The 15,962-nt window shown below is 49.4% G+C and overlaps 1 protein-coding gene across 1 annotated transcript in view; it reads left to right on the forward strand.

Moving 5' to 3' along the window:
* Positions 1–1,064: 1,064 nt before the first annotated feature.
* The window catches only part of ST3GAL2 (ST3 beta-galactoside alpha-2,3-sialyltransferase 2), a 30,548-nt gene continuing 15,650 nt past the window's right edge, over positions 1,065–15,962 (forward strand). The window contains exon 1 of the mRNA XM_058155188.1: positions 1,065–1,382. The gene's annotated coding sequence lies outside the window, so the exon portion shown is untranslated. The remainder of the gene's footprint in view (positions 1,383–15,962) is intronic.

A 15,962-nucleotide genomic window follows, 5' to 3' on the forward strand; every position in this document is an offset into this window, starting at 1 on the left:
AAAAATCTAAATAAATAAATAAATAATAAAGAAACACCTGAACTGAAAAGGAAAAAAAAGAGACAATATTTGGACTTGAATTTGAACTATGTATAAGTTAAAATAATAAATTTAAAAATCCTTTCTCCTTAAACTTGAGAATATGGAGAGCTGGGAGGATGAGTACGAGGAATTAAGGGAGATGCTTCAAATGGTGAGAGAATCGTTTAAGGTAAACAAGGAATCAGAGATGTGGTTAAAAAGTAAAAAAAAGAAAAAGATGAAGAAATTATGAGGAAGAGACAAGAGGAACAAGAATAAACTGCTGAAAAGGAAATAATTGAAGATAAAAACATAGATAATTACACTGGAATGGCAGTGATGGAATAGAAATGGAGAGGGGGAAGGATATTTAAAAAAAAGAAAAAAGGAGGGAAAAGATGGAGGGGGAAAATTAAAAGAGTAAAAAAAATAGATAACTACACTGGGATTGGCAGTGATGGCCCATAGAGAAGAGGAAGAAATGGTGAAAGATTTGAGGGGGGAAACCAAAAGAGTAAAAATTAGAGAAAGGAGACAATGGAAAGGAAGAAATAAGAAAGAGAAAAAGATAAGAGAACGGGAGAAAAATACTAAGGAATGGGATTTTGGAGAGACTGAAAAGCAAATGGTTAAAAGAAAAATGAGTAGCAGAAAAGAAATTAAAATAGTTGTAGAAATTTTAGGTAAGGTGTCATTTAGAAGAAATATATCGACTATTGTAAAAGGGAAGTAAAAAGAGTTGAAAATAAAGGGAAACAGCCGCGGGACTGAACGGCCTCCTTCCCGCGGCTTCCCCCACTGCAGACTGACGCCTGTCCGGCTGCCCTCCCTGCGCAGCGGCTGCGGGACGCATCTGGCAGCGGCGCCGCCCCGCAGCCTCCAGCCAAGGCGGAGGGGAGGCGCCCCCGGCCCGGCAGAAGGGGCGGACGAGGCGGGGGCTTCCCCGGCCAGGCTCGCCCGCCCGCCACGCTAAGCCGCCTTCTGGGGGAGCCGCGCTCTCGGGACTCGGAGCCCCCCGGGGGCCGCGCGCCAAGTCCGCCGGGCTGCGGGGCGGGGCTGGAGACGGCGGGGTCGCGCTTCCCTCGCTGCGCAGCTTGGACGGAGGACCTCGGACGGGGCGCTGGGCTGGGCTGGGAGCCGCGGGGCGGCGAGGCGTCGCTTCCCTCGGAGCAGCCCGGCCCCCGCCCGCTGACCCCCGATGCAGGAAGCGGAAGACCCCCGCCCGGCGCCCGCTCCTCCATCCGGGCTCGCGCCGCGCCCTTCCCCGGCGGACGGCAGCTCCTCGCCGCCGCCTCCTCCTCCTCCTCCTCCTCGCTCTCGGCTGGCTGCGCGGCGGCGGCGGCGGCGGCGGCGGCTCTCCGGTAAGCGGGGCGAGCGGGGGCGGTGGGACCGGGTGCTGCCTTCGCGGGAGAGATGCCGGCCAGGCGGAGCTCGCCGCCTGCCTTTCTCCGCTGCCCGCACGGCTCGCGCGCCGCAGCTGCAGCTGCAGCCGGCGCAGGAGGGCCGGCGGGAGGTGGGGGCTTGGCAGGCGGCGCCGTGGCTCGGGCTGCGGGAAGGGGCGCCGCGCCCCTGGTGGGTTTTGGGCCGGCGGGAGGCGAGGTCCGGGGCGGATCGCGAAAGCCTGGCGGGACTGAGCGGCGGGCTCCGGGCGGCTGGGCGTCGGCGCTTGCGAGGGACGCCAAGCTGAGCGGACGGAGCCGCCTTCCCGTAGCCCCCGCGCGCCTGGTCCAGCCTCGGAGGCCTCCCGGCCGCTATCCCCCGACGGCCCCTTGGGATCTGGCGGCGTCTCGTTGCTGCGCTTCCCTTTTGTGCCGGGGAGAAGAGGCTGCCCGGCAAACGATGGGCGAGGGGCTGGCAATAAGACTTCCAAGATGGGAGGGCCATAATGGCGATGTGGCCCAGAATAGGGTCGAAAGCCATGCTCGCCCCCCAGGGAAGAAACACCAAGAAGAGGCTGCTGTGACCAACAGACCGTATGGAACGTTTTGGACCTGAAGATGTCGTAGATCAGAAGTCACCAACCTTTCGGACCTCAGGGACCACCAAATTCATAATTTTAAATCCAGCGGACCACTAATATGATTTTTTTAAAAAGATAAATAGTATTTAGTGCAATATTAAAAATGCAAATACTTTTTCTACGCACCACCAAAATTTTCTCACTGACCACCAGTGGTCCACGGACCACTGGTTGGTGACCACTCTTGTAGACGGTGCACCTGCAAAAAAGCGTGTGTATGTGTGGCTGTTTGGATGGCTGGCTGGCTGGTGGAATAACGTGTGCCTTGCTTAGACTGTGTATGAAGGCTGCATCTGTATCATTGGGAGAATGCTGTAAATGTGACATTGCACAAATAGAAAGTTATCATGTGTCAAACGTTGATGGAAAAGTATTAGGCAGAATTCCGATTCAAAGGTTCCAAGAGGCAAAATGAACATTCGGGCAGGGCAGATTTATGCCTGGCAGGGATTGTGAGATACAAAAATGTGACTTGGGTGCTTGTATGGTATTAAGCAGAATATGGTATTAAGCAGAATGCAGATCTGAAAATTAATGTGTCTTAAGACTACAGAATTTGTGCTTGATAGGGAAAATATTACAAACGATTCACCATAAATAGAGAAAAACTAAGAAATGAATTTGTATCCCTTGGTGAAGATGGGAAAAGGGACACATACGTTTTAAAATGAGCAAATACTTAGAAGGGTAGTTTGTGGCTTGTGGCATGGAATGAATGATTATTTATTGATTAATCAAATTGGTACAGGCGCCCAGACGAAGGGAATGCATGTGGTCCTTGGGTCAGTGCCCCTCCCCAGGTGAAGAACATGAAGCTTGAACAAGGGGGAACCTCCAGCCAACAGACTTGCCCTTTCCCTAAAGAGCTGCATTCACACATTACACTAGACTAGACCATGGGTTTGGTGATTTGAATAAGCCACAATACCTTTTTCATACAACACACTAAACCGTAAGGTATAGTTTGCACATCCCGTTGGCTAACCCAAAACCAAACAGAGTCCATTAAATCTTATTAACTGGGTTTGCAATTAGCCATGGTTCACAGCGTGGATGTCTGTGGCAGGGAGAACTGACCAGATGTGCCCCCTGCCTCACAAACTTGTGTCCAGCCTCAGGTTTCAGGTCCAAAAGGACGAGGTTTGCACCCTGAAATCCCAATCTGTTTTTCACCTTTGCGGCAGCCTCTGCTGGTTCAGAGAGGAGATCCTGAAGCCCAGAGGCTCCTCTTTGCCCCACAGCAGCAACCCCCCTTCTGCCCTCCCCCCATGTGAATAGGATGCTCAAGGGAGGTGGTGCGTATGTGAGGATGGCTGAAGCTTCCATCATGCTCCTTATTTTTAATCCAGGAACAGGATGAAGGTTAATGCAAGTTAAAATAACAAATAATCAAAGTAACAAAATTAGTATTTAAGTTTAACACCTCACATTCCTTTAATTTTTAAACTGATTTACTGTTTCACAAATCTTTTTGTACCAGAGTTCTCTTTGTGGTTTCCTGCCCTGCAGGGACTTTCATTTCTGGCCTGGGCGTGAAAATAAGGTTCTGCTCCTGTACAGCCAGCCTGGAGCTGGGAGGGGGGATGGGCTGGAGGACAAGGAGGGCCTTCCTCTTCCTTCTGGCCCTGGTGGGATTCAGCCAGACTCCCAGACCCCCATGAGCTTCCTCCCCATCTGGAGAGCAGAGTGGGGGAAGGGCAAATCCCATGATTTCTCCCTTCCTGACAGCCTGGGCGGAATTTCCTGTTGCCTGGGACAACCAGCAAATACAAAGCTGGGCCTGCGTGGTTGTCTCCATTATTTTGTACAGCAGAATTAAGAATTTCTTAATTCTCCTTTGGATTGTGCACAATCTTTTCTCTGCTACTGTTCCTATGGCTGATTTCAGAACGATCACATTTTCAAATGAACACGTTGTGGCTTTAGCTATGTCATCCACCTTGTGCTTCTCTCCGTTCACTTTGGCACCTTCCTAACCATCAGAAGTGTGGGCAGGTGCAACCCCTCCCATGAGCCACAGTCCTTGCGTCTCCATTGATCCAGAAAAGTCCGCCCCCTTTCTGATGACTGAGCATTCCTTCTTCATATTCAGCGCTAAAGCAGGGAGAAAAGGGGAGTCTTCACATATCTTCTTATGGTCCCATGGGGCAATGTTTGGATGGAGGAGGCTGACCTTTGGTATCCAAGCCCATCTTGTCCTGGGACCTAGCCTTTCCTCCTTTTTTCTTTCTGATTTTCTAATCCGTTGAGTCAGAAAAAGAATAATTTATATTTTATTAATAAAAGCATTTATTGTTCAATCTTCTAAGCCGGAGAATTAATATGACCATCATTTTTTTAGCCCTTTTTTAGTCCTATAGGATGTTTGATTTTTGCCCTGTGCTGGGTTGCTCTTCTCCTTCAGTTGTCATATTTATGGCTTACGCCAGTAGTCAAGCACTTGCAAAGTCAGGGAAGATCTTTGGCACTGAAAGCCATGCTCTTTATCTCACCAAGTTGGACAGGAATAGAGCAAGGGAATCCCTGGCCTTAGCGGGAGGGGCCCAAGGGGGCCAGCCCAGGTAGGGAGAGCTGTTGGTGTGACTAAAGATAGCCCAAGTTCTGGTAGGAAAGTCTGTCTCCACTTCAAGCAGGTCTTCTGGCCAACAAGGCCCTAAGGACCTACAAGAGCTGGGAGGATTTCTGGTTCAGAGAAGCTTCTTTCCAAGGATGAGGAGAACTTCTGAAAGTTTGCTTCAGGCATTGCAGCTGTTGAAGTTCATGGAACTGGTAGCCAGCTCCTTGTGAGGCTCGAGAAGGGTGTTTGATTTCTAGGCAAGCGGAATCAGGCACTTGTGACGTGGGGCATTTCTTCCAGTTGGGTGCAGTGTCATGTTCCAAGTAATGAATCCAATTGAATCAAGACTCTGAGGCTTCAGTCAGGCTCAAAAGACCTTTTATCGAGTACATCACATGGGCACGTAGAAAGGTGAAGCCAGCTCTAAGTAATCCCTGCACTTTAGGGTAGTTAAAAGAATAGGCACTTCCCAAACCCCCCCCCTCGGGTGTCCTAGGTCACATCAGCAGTTTCCCCCTCGTTCTCAGCAGATGTTCGCCATGACCTTGGTTCTCACATGGAGGCTGTCCAATGTTTTATCTAGCAGGTTAAGGCACCTTCTGACTCCCCCCCCCTCCCTCACAAGAGTGGCAACTGAGAAACAAAGCAAAAGTAACCATGGCCAAAAGTTGTTTCCAGGTTTGACACCTGGTTTAGCAGCCAGGAAATGCAGGAGCAGGGAATCAGATTCCCCCATTCCCAGGAGCAATACACCCTCGGAGTCCAAAGGATTCCCTCTCCTATAACTGTCCAAAAAGATGGCTAAGACACTTCCGTTGCATCTTGGACAACTTGCCACGGCTAGCTCACCAGGGGACAATTTGCAATGGCCAAATTCACCACGGGACAAGAGTTATACTAGTATCAAAGAAATGGTGGAATAGAATCGTTAAAGAGAGGATGCAAAAGGAGGGATAAAATGAAATGTGAACGAGAAAAATTAAAATTATTTTAAAATTATTTTAAATAATTAAATAAAATGGTTGAATTATCCCACAGAGAATGTCCTGTGGTGAGCTGATCGGGGCAAATTGACAGTGGTGAGTTGTCCCCTTCTTGGCTTTTGTTTCAGAGGACATTGCAGTCATACCATCTCCCAAGAGTAGCAAGAATTTTTGTTGCTTAATTAATTGTTATTGTTTTTCATGGATGTTGCTGTTGTTGCAAGCTGCTTAGAAGTGCAGATGAGTGGATGGTCTTAGGGGAAAGATCCGAGAGACCTTCATGAACAGTTTGAACAGTTCAAGAGGGGTGCACTGGGGTCTCCCACTATGCGAGATTAAGGGGACCTGGAAGCAAGTCTGACCCAAACAGATGAAGAGCCCCCGCTACTCCTGTCACTCGGGCAGCATGAAGTCCTGGCATTGGTTAGCCTTTGTTCTGCTCCATGAGACACAGTTTATTGGTCCTTTACCCTCCTGACTCTTCTTGGAAATGGGGTCAGCGATGTGTTTTAGTAAATAAAATTAAATAAAACAATCATATATTAAAAAAAGTAAGAGTTACTCTTACTAGTTACAGATGCCTAAAGTTACTTCTCGGAGAGGACACTGGATCAAATGTGAGCAGAGCTCCCAGGTGGGGCAGGGCCAGAGCGGCACCACCAGCCTAACATTGGCCTTCTTCTTGGCTGGCTGCCACGGAGGTAGAGGAGTGGTGGATTGGGCCCTTTGCAGATTGCTGCCCAACTGCCTGCTGAAGGGAATTGGTTGCACGGTCGATGCTCCTTCCAGTCAGACATGTTTCCTCCTCTTGAACCAACACCTGCGTTCATGTAACTTCCGTTCGTGTTTCAATTTTTCCTGCCCTCGTAGATGACAGAATACATCTCGCTTGCTTTGGTTTTGGTTTTGGTTACCATCCTGCACCAAGGTGAGCATTGGCCTTCCTGCCTTTCTCTTTGGTCGCATTGGTGGATGACCTCTGGAGGGCCCGGGATAGAGGTTATTCCTCTGCCCTGGTTCTCCTTGATCTCTCAGCGGCTTTTGATACCATCGACCATGGTATCCTGCTGCGGCGGTTGGAGGGATTGGGTGTGGGAGGCACCGTGTTTCGGTGGTTCTCATCCTATCTCTCCGACCGATCGCAGACGGTGTTGGCAGGGGGGCAGAGGTCGACCTCGAGACACCTCCTTTGTGGGGTGCCACAGGGGTCGGTTCTCTCGCCTCTCCTGTTCAACATCTACATGAAGCCGCTGGGCGAGGTCATCAGTGGTTTTGGGGTGAGTTATCAACTGTACGCGGATGATACCCAGCTGTACATTTCCACCCCTGACCACCCCAATGTAGCTGTTGAAGTGTTGTCTCGGTGTGTGGAGGCTGTACGGGTCTGGATGGGGAGAAACAGGCTCAAGCTCAACCCCTCCAAGACTGAGTGGCTGTGGATGCCGGCATCCCGGTACAGTCAGCTGCAACCGCGGCTGACTGTTGGGGGCGAATCATTGGCCCCAATGGAGAGGGTGCGCAATTTGGGGGTTCTCCTGGATGGACGGTTGTCTTTTGAAGATCACTTGGCGACCGTCTCCAGGAGAGCTTTTACCAGGTTCGCCTGGTCCGCCAGTTGCGCCTTTCTAGACCGGGATGCCTTATGCACGGTCACTCACGCCCTCGTCACTTCTCGCCTGGACTACTGTAACGCTCTCTACATGGGGCTCCCTTGAGGTGCACCGGAGACTTCAGTTAGTTCAGAATGCAGCAGCGGGTGATAGAGGAGCCACTCGTGGCTCCCATATAACACCAATCCTGCGCAGGCTGCACTGGCTACCTGTGGTTTTCGAGTGCACTTCAAGGTGTTGGTTACCACCTTTAAAGCGCTCCATGGCATAGGACCGGGATATCTTGGGACCGCCTTCTGTTACCATATGCCTCCCACCGGCGATGCGCTCTCATAGAGGGCCTCCGCAGGGTGCCGCCAGCCAAACAGTGCAGGCTGGCGACCCCCAGGGGGAGAGCCTTCTCTGTGGGGGCACCTACCCTCTGGAATGAGCTTCCCCCAGGACTTCGACAACTTCCAGACCTCCGGACCTTTCGCGAGCTTAAAACATATCTATTCTTTCGAGCAGGACTGGCTTAATAGGGTTTTAAATATGGATTTTATTGGGGTTTATTTTATATTTTGTATAGTATTTTAAATGTAGGCTATTGGAATAAGTTTTTTAAATATTGTTTTTATTGATATGTATCGTTTTTATTTTATCTGCCTGTTCACCGCCCTGAGTCCTTCGGGAGAAGGGCGGTATACAAATTAAATTATTATTATTATTATTATTATTATTATTATTATTATTATTATTATTATTATTATTATTATTATTATTATTATTATTATTATTATTATTATTATTATTATTGTCTGTCTGCTGAAAAGGAGAGGGGCTGATCGGAGGGGTGGGTCTGTCAAAGAGGGAGGGAGGCCAGCAACTTGTGCAGGGCTGTTCCACAAAAGAAGGCAGGACCAGAGCCTGTGGGGCAAACTACAAGGGAGGCGGTACAAGCTCCCTGCTAGGAGGAACTGCTGGGTGCTGCGCGGAGCTGAACCTGAGGTGAAACCTGACCACACAAAGTTTCTAGATGAATAAGATGATAACTTCCCCAGATATGAAAACCATACTTTTGCTATCACAATTTAATATTGCATGGTTGCGCTGAAGTTCATCTTGGGGTCAGATTTCTCTTCTAAAGTCTTTTTCACAAGTGCCGGGCATCCCCCATCCTAAACCTGAACATTTGTTTTTTCCTTTCCTAAATGATGAACTTTGTTAAACTTCACTCTGTTATTTTCAGCCCAATTGCCTAACTTATCAACAACAATTTGAATTATATTTTTCTCTTCCACTCAGTTCTGTCTCGTACACGCTGTTCAATAAGCATGCCTTTACCCAGATACTAAAGAGTAGAAGAGGTGGGATTAAGCACCCTTGTTGTCAGTCCAAGGTAATGAAGAAACAAGATGAGTTTGGCAAGATTTGTTCTGATTTGTTCTGGTAATTACTTCCCTCCTGTCAACTGGCACTTCCCAGCCCTGCAGGATTTCTGAGAGGCCAGCACAGTGTTGGGCCTCGGCTACAGCCGAGGATTATTTATTATTTATTTTATTTTATTAGATTTCTAGACCGCCCTTCTCCCGAAGGACTCAGGGCGGTGTACAGCCATAATAAAAATAAACAATGTACAATTAAAAATAAATTAAAAAACTTATTATACAGTTTGGCCAAGAAATTTAAAATATATAAAATCTAAAAAACCCCAATTTAAAACTTTAAAAAATTTAAATTTAAAATCTAGACGATTTAAGAGAGCCCCGCGCGAACAAACAAATATGTTTTCAGTTCGCGGCGAAAGGTCCGAAGGTCCGATATTTGGCGTAAACCAGGGGGAAGTTCGTTCCAGAGGGTAGGAGCCCCCACAGAGAAGGATCTTCCCCTGGGGGCCGCCAGCCAACATTGTTTGGCGGACGGCACCCTGAGAAGTCCCTCTCTGTGTGAGCGTACGGGTCGGTGGGAGGCATGAGGTAGCAGCAGGCGGTCCCGTAAGTACCCAGGCCCCAAGCCATGGAGCGCTTTAAAGGTGGTAACCAGAACCTTGAAATGCACCCGAAAGGCAACAGGAAGCCAGTGCAGTCTGCGCAGGAGGGGTGTCACATGGGAGCTACGTGGAGCTCCCTCTATCATCCGCGCAGCTGCATTCTGGACCAACTGAAGCCTCCGAGTGCATCTCAAGGGGAGCCCCATGTAGAGAGCATTGCAATAATCCCTTCAGGTGGCCCTGGAGGCTTGCATTTCAGCAGAGGAAAGGCTGCCTTTGGCCCTGGCATGGTTGCCCACGGAAAGAGGGCCTGAGCTGAACCAGGCGCAGCTGAGTCGCTCTGCTCTTTCTTTGCCACCCTAACCAATATTTGGCTTTCCTTTACTGTGAGCATTTGCAAGACCATTTTTTTTAAATTCCTGGAGCTCCCTACCAGCTACGGCTTGTCCATGGCTCCTCAGCATTGTGGGGCATTTGTCCAGAGCTTCCCCCCTCCTCCCCCCCCCCCACAGTTCCTTGTCCCCTCGGCTGCAGGGGCAAAGCTGGTCACTTGTGCTAGAAATGGAGGCAGCTTCCTCCTTCAGTGCTGCCTTTTTCTCCATGAATCCTCGGCATTGACTTGTCTTGCTTGCTCTAAGGAGGCTTCCTTCATTCCTTTTGTGCAAGAGCCTGGCCAAATGTCAGCCTGTCTTCTGGCAACACTGTCGCTTTCCAGCTGTCATTCATGTATGTGTTTATTTAGACCGGTCTGCCCTTCCCTTCATGACTGTTTGGCCACCTCCATTGTCCTCAGAGAGCAAACATGCTCTGGCAGCCATTAATTTCTCTTCAGGTTCCTATGCAAGTCCAAAGGGCTTGAGTGGAAGAGAGGCTGTGGATTGGGAAGATGCTTTGCAGAAATACGTTAAAATCCAGGAGCAACAATGAGCCCAGCAAGGTAGCGTCTCTCCTGTTGTTTGGCACAGGAGCACCTAGTTGCTAGGAGTTCCTCCCAGTGGGAGAGCCTTAATCCTGAACATAAATGACAAATACAAGTGGAGCTCGCCAAATTTGCAGATGACACTAAGCTGGCAGGAATAGCCAACACAGCAGAAGACAAGCTCAGGGTGGAAAAAGATCTTGACAGACTTGAACAATGGGCCCTATCCAACAACATGGATTGTAAAGTGGGGAACAGCAAGGTTTTGCATCTGGGCAGGAAAAATCAAAGATACAGATTAGGCGAGACCTGCCTCAAAAACAGTAACTGTGAGGGACCTTGGAGTCCTAGTAGATGATCACTTAAACATGAGCCAGCAGTATGTTGTTGTTAGTTGCGAAGTTGTGTTTGACCCATTGCGACCCCATGGACAACGTTCCTCCAGGCCTTCCTATCCTCTACCATCCTCTGGAGTCCATTTAAGCTCACGCTGACTGCTTCAGTGACTCCATCCAGCTACCTCGTTCTCTGTCATCGGACTTTCCTTTCACCACCAGATACATCCACGGCTGAGTGTCCTTTCGGCTTTGGCCCAGTCGCTTCATTCTTTCTGGTACTACTAGTACTAGCCCTCCGCTCTTCCCCAGTAGCATATTGGACACCTTCCGACCTGAGGGGCTCATCTTCCGGCGTCATATCTTTTTTTCCTTTTTGTACTGTCCATGGGGTTTTCATGGCAAAGATACTGGAGTGGGTTGCCATTTCCTTCTCCAGTGGATCACGTTTTGTCAGAACTCTCTGCTATGACCTATCCATCTTGAGTGGCCCTGCACAGCATAGCTCATAGCTTCATTGAGCTACGCAAGCTCCTTCACCATGACAAGGCAGTAATCCATGAAGGAGAGCAGTGTGTGGCAGCACCCAAAATAGCTAATACAATCCTTGGTTGTATAAACAGAGGCATAGAATCAAGATCACGTGAAGTATTAGTACCGCTTTATAAAGCCATACATGGAATCCAGCATCCAGCTTTGGTCACTGTATTACAAAAAAGATGTTGAGACTTTGGAAAAAGTGCAAAGAAGAGCAACTAAGATGATTAAGGGCCTGGAGATACAAACATGAAGAACGGTTGTGAAAGTGAGTAAGGCTAGTGTAGAGAAAAGAAGGACTAGGGGGAACATGATAGCAGTATTCCAATATTTGAGAGGCTGCCACAAAGAGGAGGGGATCAACTTATTCTCCAAAGCACCAGAGAGCAGGGCAAGAAACAATGGATGGAAACTAATCAAGGAGAGAAGCAATTAATCATCAATTGTGTTGTAAATGTTGTACCTTGATGAAGGTATCTTTTCTTTTATGCACACTGAGAGCGTATGCACCAAGACAAATTCCTTGTGTGTCCAATCACACTTGGCCAATAAAAAATTCTATTCTATTCTATTCTATTCTATTAAGGAGAAACTTCCTAACAGTGAGTACAATTAACCAGTGGAACAGCTTGCCACCAGAAGTTGTGGGTGCTTCATCACTGGAGGTTTTTAAGAAGAAAGTGGACAGCCATCTATCTAAAACGGTATAGGGTCTCTTGCTTGGGCAGGGGGTTGGACTACAAGACCGCCAGTTCTATTTTGATTGATTGATTTTTGACTGCCCAGACTTGCTTCGCAGTGCCTAAGCCTTTGGCGGCTGCTTTCTTTTGGGGTTCTTCAGTCTCTCTCTGAGGGTCTCCTTGGCCTTTCTTCAGCAAGTCAGTGGTTTTCCACCTGATCTAGTAAATGGGTCAGCAGTATATTTGGGGTTGGAGCTGTTTGGCTGACCTCCCATGAACTGTTTCCCTTTGAGAATGCAGGAACTTTACATGTGTCCATAGTAAATTCCTCTTTGTCCTCTGGCTTCTGGCTTCCTTAGGACCTCAGAAGAGCCAGCCGATCCCTTTCCCCGGACAGGCCAGGCTGTTTAATGATGGCTGTTGGGGCAGGCTGCAAAGGCAGGCTGGAACGCTGCTGCCTGTGGGGAGGTCTCCACCATTGAGTGGGTCTCCTGGTTCAGGGCCAGAACATTGCTCACAGTCACGAATGGGCTTAGGTAGAACCCGAAGGAGAGCTGCCTTTTTCTTGAATTTATCAGCTGAATTAGGTGGTTGAGTGGCCTGCGGCCTCCCTCCTCTGGACATTAGCCCAGGACCGCCCCGTGCTCCTGCTGGATTGGCTGTCAGAGAATGTTCCGGCTGGCTATCAGGAGTGTCCATTGGGGCAGTGCCAGCCTGAGGGAGACAGCTGGTCTTGAGGCAGGGAGGCCACCTCATCTTCCTGGCTGTTGGGCTGCAGCTCATCTGCCCTGCCCTGCCCAAAGCCTCTGGCTCAGCCCAGCCGGAATGGAGGAGGAAATGGCAGGGCGGAGGGCGCCTGGGGCCCTGAGGGAGGGGGGCTTTAGAGCCAAGGGAGCAGCCTTCCCTGCTCCTGCAGCTCTGGAGAGGCAAGTGGAAGCCCCAAGTGGCTACCTGGATGGCCCCCTCCCCCCACCCCTACTGTTGTTGCTGCAGCAGCTCCTGGAAGAAAAGCCAGTCCTGTTTTTTACAGAGAGGCCGTGTGGCTGCAGAAGGCTTGCTTCCCTGACGGCTGCCTGCTGGCTGGGATAACCAAGAACTTCTTGTCCCTGGGCTATGGGGGCTTCCAAGCTCCAAAACACCAACAACTCAAAATGTGCTTTTGTGAGAAACTGAAATAGCCTTTTTCATCCTGCACCACGTATTTCTGAGATTTGTACCCCGCCTTCCCTTCAGGCGTCTGGCAGGCGTCGGGCATCTGGGCACAGGTTGCCCTCCTGCCTATGCCCCCATATGGCAGCGGCAGGCCTGTGCCAGCTGCCAAAGTTCTTGGGGAAGACCCTCCTGCTTGATTCTCCACCTCTTTGGAAAATGACCTCTGGCTACCAATTTGTCTTGGTGCACTGTTTTCCAAAGGCAATCAGGGCAGAGAATGATGGGGGAGCCAGTCCTGGGATACCCTTGGCAATGCTCACTTTGGGGGCCAAGCTTCCTTCCTTGCTTCTCTCATGTGGCCCTCAGGAGCCATGGAGGGGGCTTCTGCTCCTGGGTCTCTGGGGAACATATTGAGCTGCCCTTTCAGTGCCCTCCTTGGAGCAGGAGCCCCTTTCCTCCCTCATCCACCCCTGCCCTCCCAAAACGTGAGCCTAGCTAATCTGCTCCACCTGTTAGCAGGGCACTGTGCCAGTCCCTTCTCTTTGGGACAGGTACTTGCACTCGCTTTGGGTATGTCACAGCCTTGGGCTTAGGGGGAAAGGAACAACAGGGTTCCCAGGCAGGGTCTGGGCCGGGCTTGAATGGACCAAACCAGGGAGGAGGAGACCCCATTTTGGAGCAGGAGGACATGGGAAGAGGTTCAATCAGCTGGTGCGCGAGAACCGCAGGACACAAATGTGGCTGCAGCCACAGGCCAGTACTAGCCCGAGGGTGAGCTGCCTTGCAGGCCCTTGGCACAGTTCCCTCCATGGTGCGTCTGTTGGAGTTGGGTGGAGCGTGGCCTTGGCTCTCAGCTTCCGCACAGCTGGCCAGGAATAAAAGTCCCTTTGTGCCTTTTTTCTGCAGGCAGTTAATTAAACGGATGCTGGCTGAGAGGCTGCAGCCCTTTTAATTGGATAAGTCAGCTGGTCTGACATGCAGGGAAGTTCCGAGAATAGCTGGCAGTAAATTTGTCTTTTTAAAATACAATTATTTTGTCAATATTGCAGGAAGAACAATCCAGTCTTCCTCCTATGACATCTAGAAAGAAAGAATGTATAGTTGCAGTAATATAACATTAGTCATAAAACGGGGCAAAACTCACAACAAACTTCACACTTAGCAACGTAAATTCTGGGCTTGATTGCAGTCGTAAGTTAAGGACTACCTGTACATGTGGGCAGTCTCCATAACACAAAGAGAAGATTTGATAGAAGCTTAAATTTTAGGCTTTTCTCTCCTGTTATTTTGAGGCAACGTGTTTTGGGCCACCCGTTTTCTTACCAGGCATCTGCCCCGGTTCTATCTGGCCTAAGAACCCCATCTCTGCAGCCGTGGTGGCCAAGTGCTAAGTCCTACACTCTCATTATAATCTTCCTTCCTTCCTTCCTTCCTTCATTTTCCTTTTTTCTTCCTGCCTCTCTTTCCTTCTTTTTCTTTGTCTTTCCTCTTTCCCTTTCTACTTTTCTGTCCCTTCTTGCATGCTCAAATGCAAAAGGAAAAATATTTCTCTTTTTGTTTTGTTTTTCATTTGTTTGTTTGTTTTGATAGCCCTCTGCCAGTAAAAACGGAGCTGGGGTGGTGCGTTTTCTGCCGGGACAGCCTCCTGCAACCCTCTGCCAGCGAAAACAGAGCTGAGGGGGGGGCGCATGGCCCCCAAGCTCTGTTTTTACTGGCAGAGGATTGCAGGAAGCCGTCCCGGCTGAAAATGGGGCCTGGGAAGGCTGCGTTTGGCCCTCCCGAGCTCTGTTTTCGGTGGCAGAGGCACTATGGGCGGCCTCATGGGTCAGATCTAACTACCCTGAGGGCCACATCCGGGCCGCAAGCCTTGAGTTTGACACCCTTGCTTTACGTCATCCCAGAAACGGGGAGGTGGGAAGGGCCCCCACAAGCCCCATATTCTGCTCGGAGAGCCCAGGAATGTGGCACTTGCAGCTGTGGCCCTGGCTGCATCTCATTCAGCAGACCAAAGAAGAATCCACCCCACCATCCAGTTAGAACTAATTAAGCTTCTTGGATGAGAAGTGAAACATTTTCTTCCTCGAGGAGAAAAAAATATAGTCCAGTTGCCTTTTGAAAAAAACTCCTTTGAGACAACCGTGGCCTGGATGATTGAAAATCTCCATATGTCAGCGCTCCAAGAAATGCACCCATTGAAAGTAGAACTCGCTAGGTAGATTCCTCAGAGAACAATTTATTGGCTAAATCATATTGGCACAGTTGGTGAAAATCGACTCTGAAAGTTCCCACGGTTTTCACCTAATTAAAAAGTGAAAGTTCCCCTTTTCCCACAAGTCACATTGTCCAATAGAGGGGCTTGCCGGTTGCTTGGTTAATCCACTCTTCTTCCCTAGCCACCTGCTGGAATGTCCTAGGTTCCCGGAGGAAAATTTTTTGTTCTGACTACAAAACTCCAGCCATCTATTTTTCCCCCTCCCTGTCCCCTCTTCTGCCTTGTGGCAACCCTGAAGCCTCCAAGATGGCCTCAGCCACGTTCATTCAGGGTTGGCACCATGGACATTTGAGCAAAGGAGCAGGATTCTGGAGAGCTGCAGTGAAGTACCCCTCCCCATTAGTGATGAGATGCCTATTTCAAGCCCTCCTTTGCTCCTGAGGGGGTATCCTAGGAGTTGGAAGTTCTGCCTCAGCAAGTCCCTCTCAGGTCCCTACCCTTAGCGGAAGCTGTGGGCACAAGGAAGCACTTGGTTGGTTAGTTGGAACCAGGATTCCTGGTAGGAAGGAAAATAAGGAAATCTGGCTGCTTTGCTGGGAAAAAGCAACTGGAGCCTTTACGTTCTTCGCGTGCAGGTGGTGCTTTGCTAGTGGAATCTGACATTTTGAGGAAGGATTTAATATTTGGAACAATGTTAATATTTGGAATTCCAAAATATTGCATGCATTTCTACTGCAAGAGATGGGTTACGCTAAGAAAATCTGTCCATGTGGCCTTTGGCAGGACACTTGATGCGATCTGATCTGTTTATGCTGCAAATAAGAGACACTTTTCCTTGAAGCTTGGCAGCAACTTCGTGGGTCCGACTTCTACATTGGACCCACGGTTGAAGGGGCAGCTGCCTCTCGTGTGCTAACGAGGAGAAGAAGAGGATGCTGTGGGTGCCCAAGGCTGGAGGGGGGAAGGC

This window comes from Ahaetulla prasina, chromosome 12 (assembly GCF_028640845.1).
Source record: "Ahaetulla prasina isolate Xishuangbanna chromosome 12, ASM2864084v1, whole genome shotgun sequence".
NCBI lineage: Eukaryota > Metazoa > Chordata > Lepidosauria > Squamata > Colubridae > Ahaetulla > Ahaetulla prasina.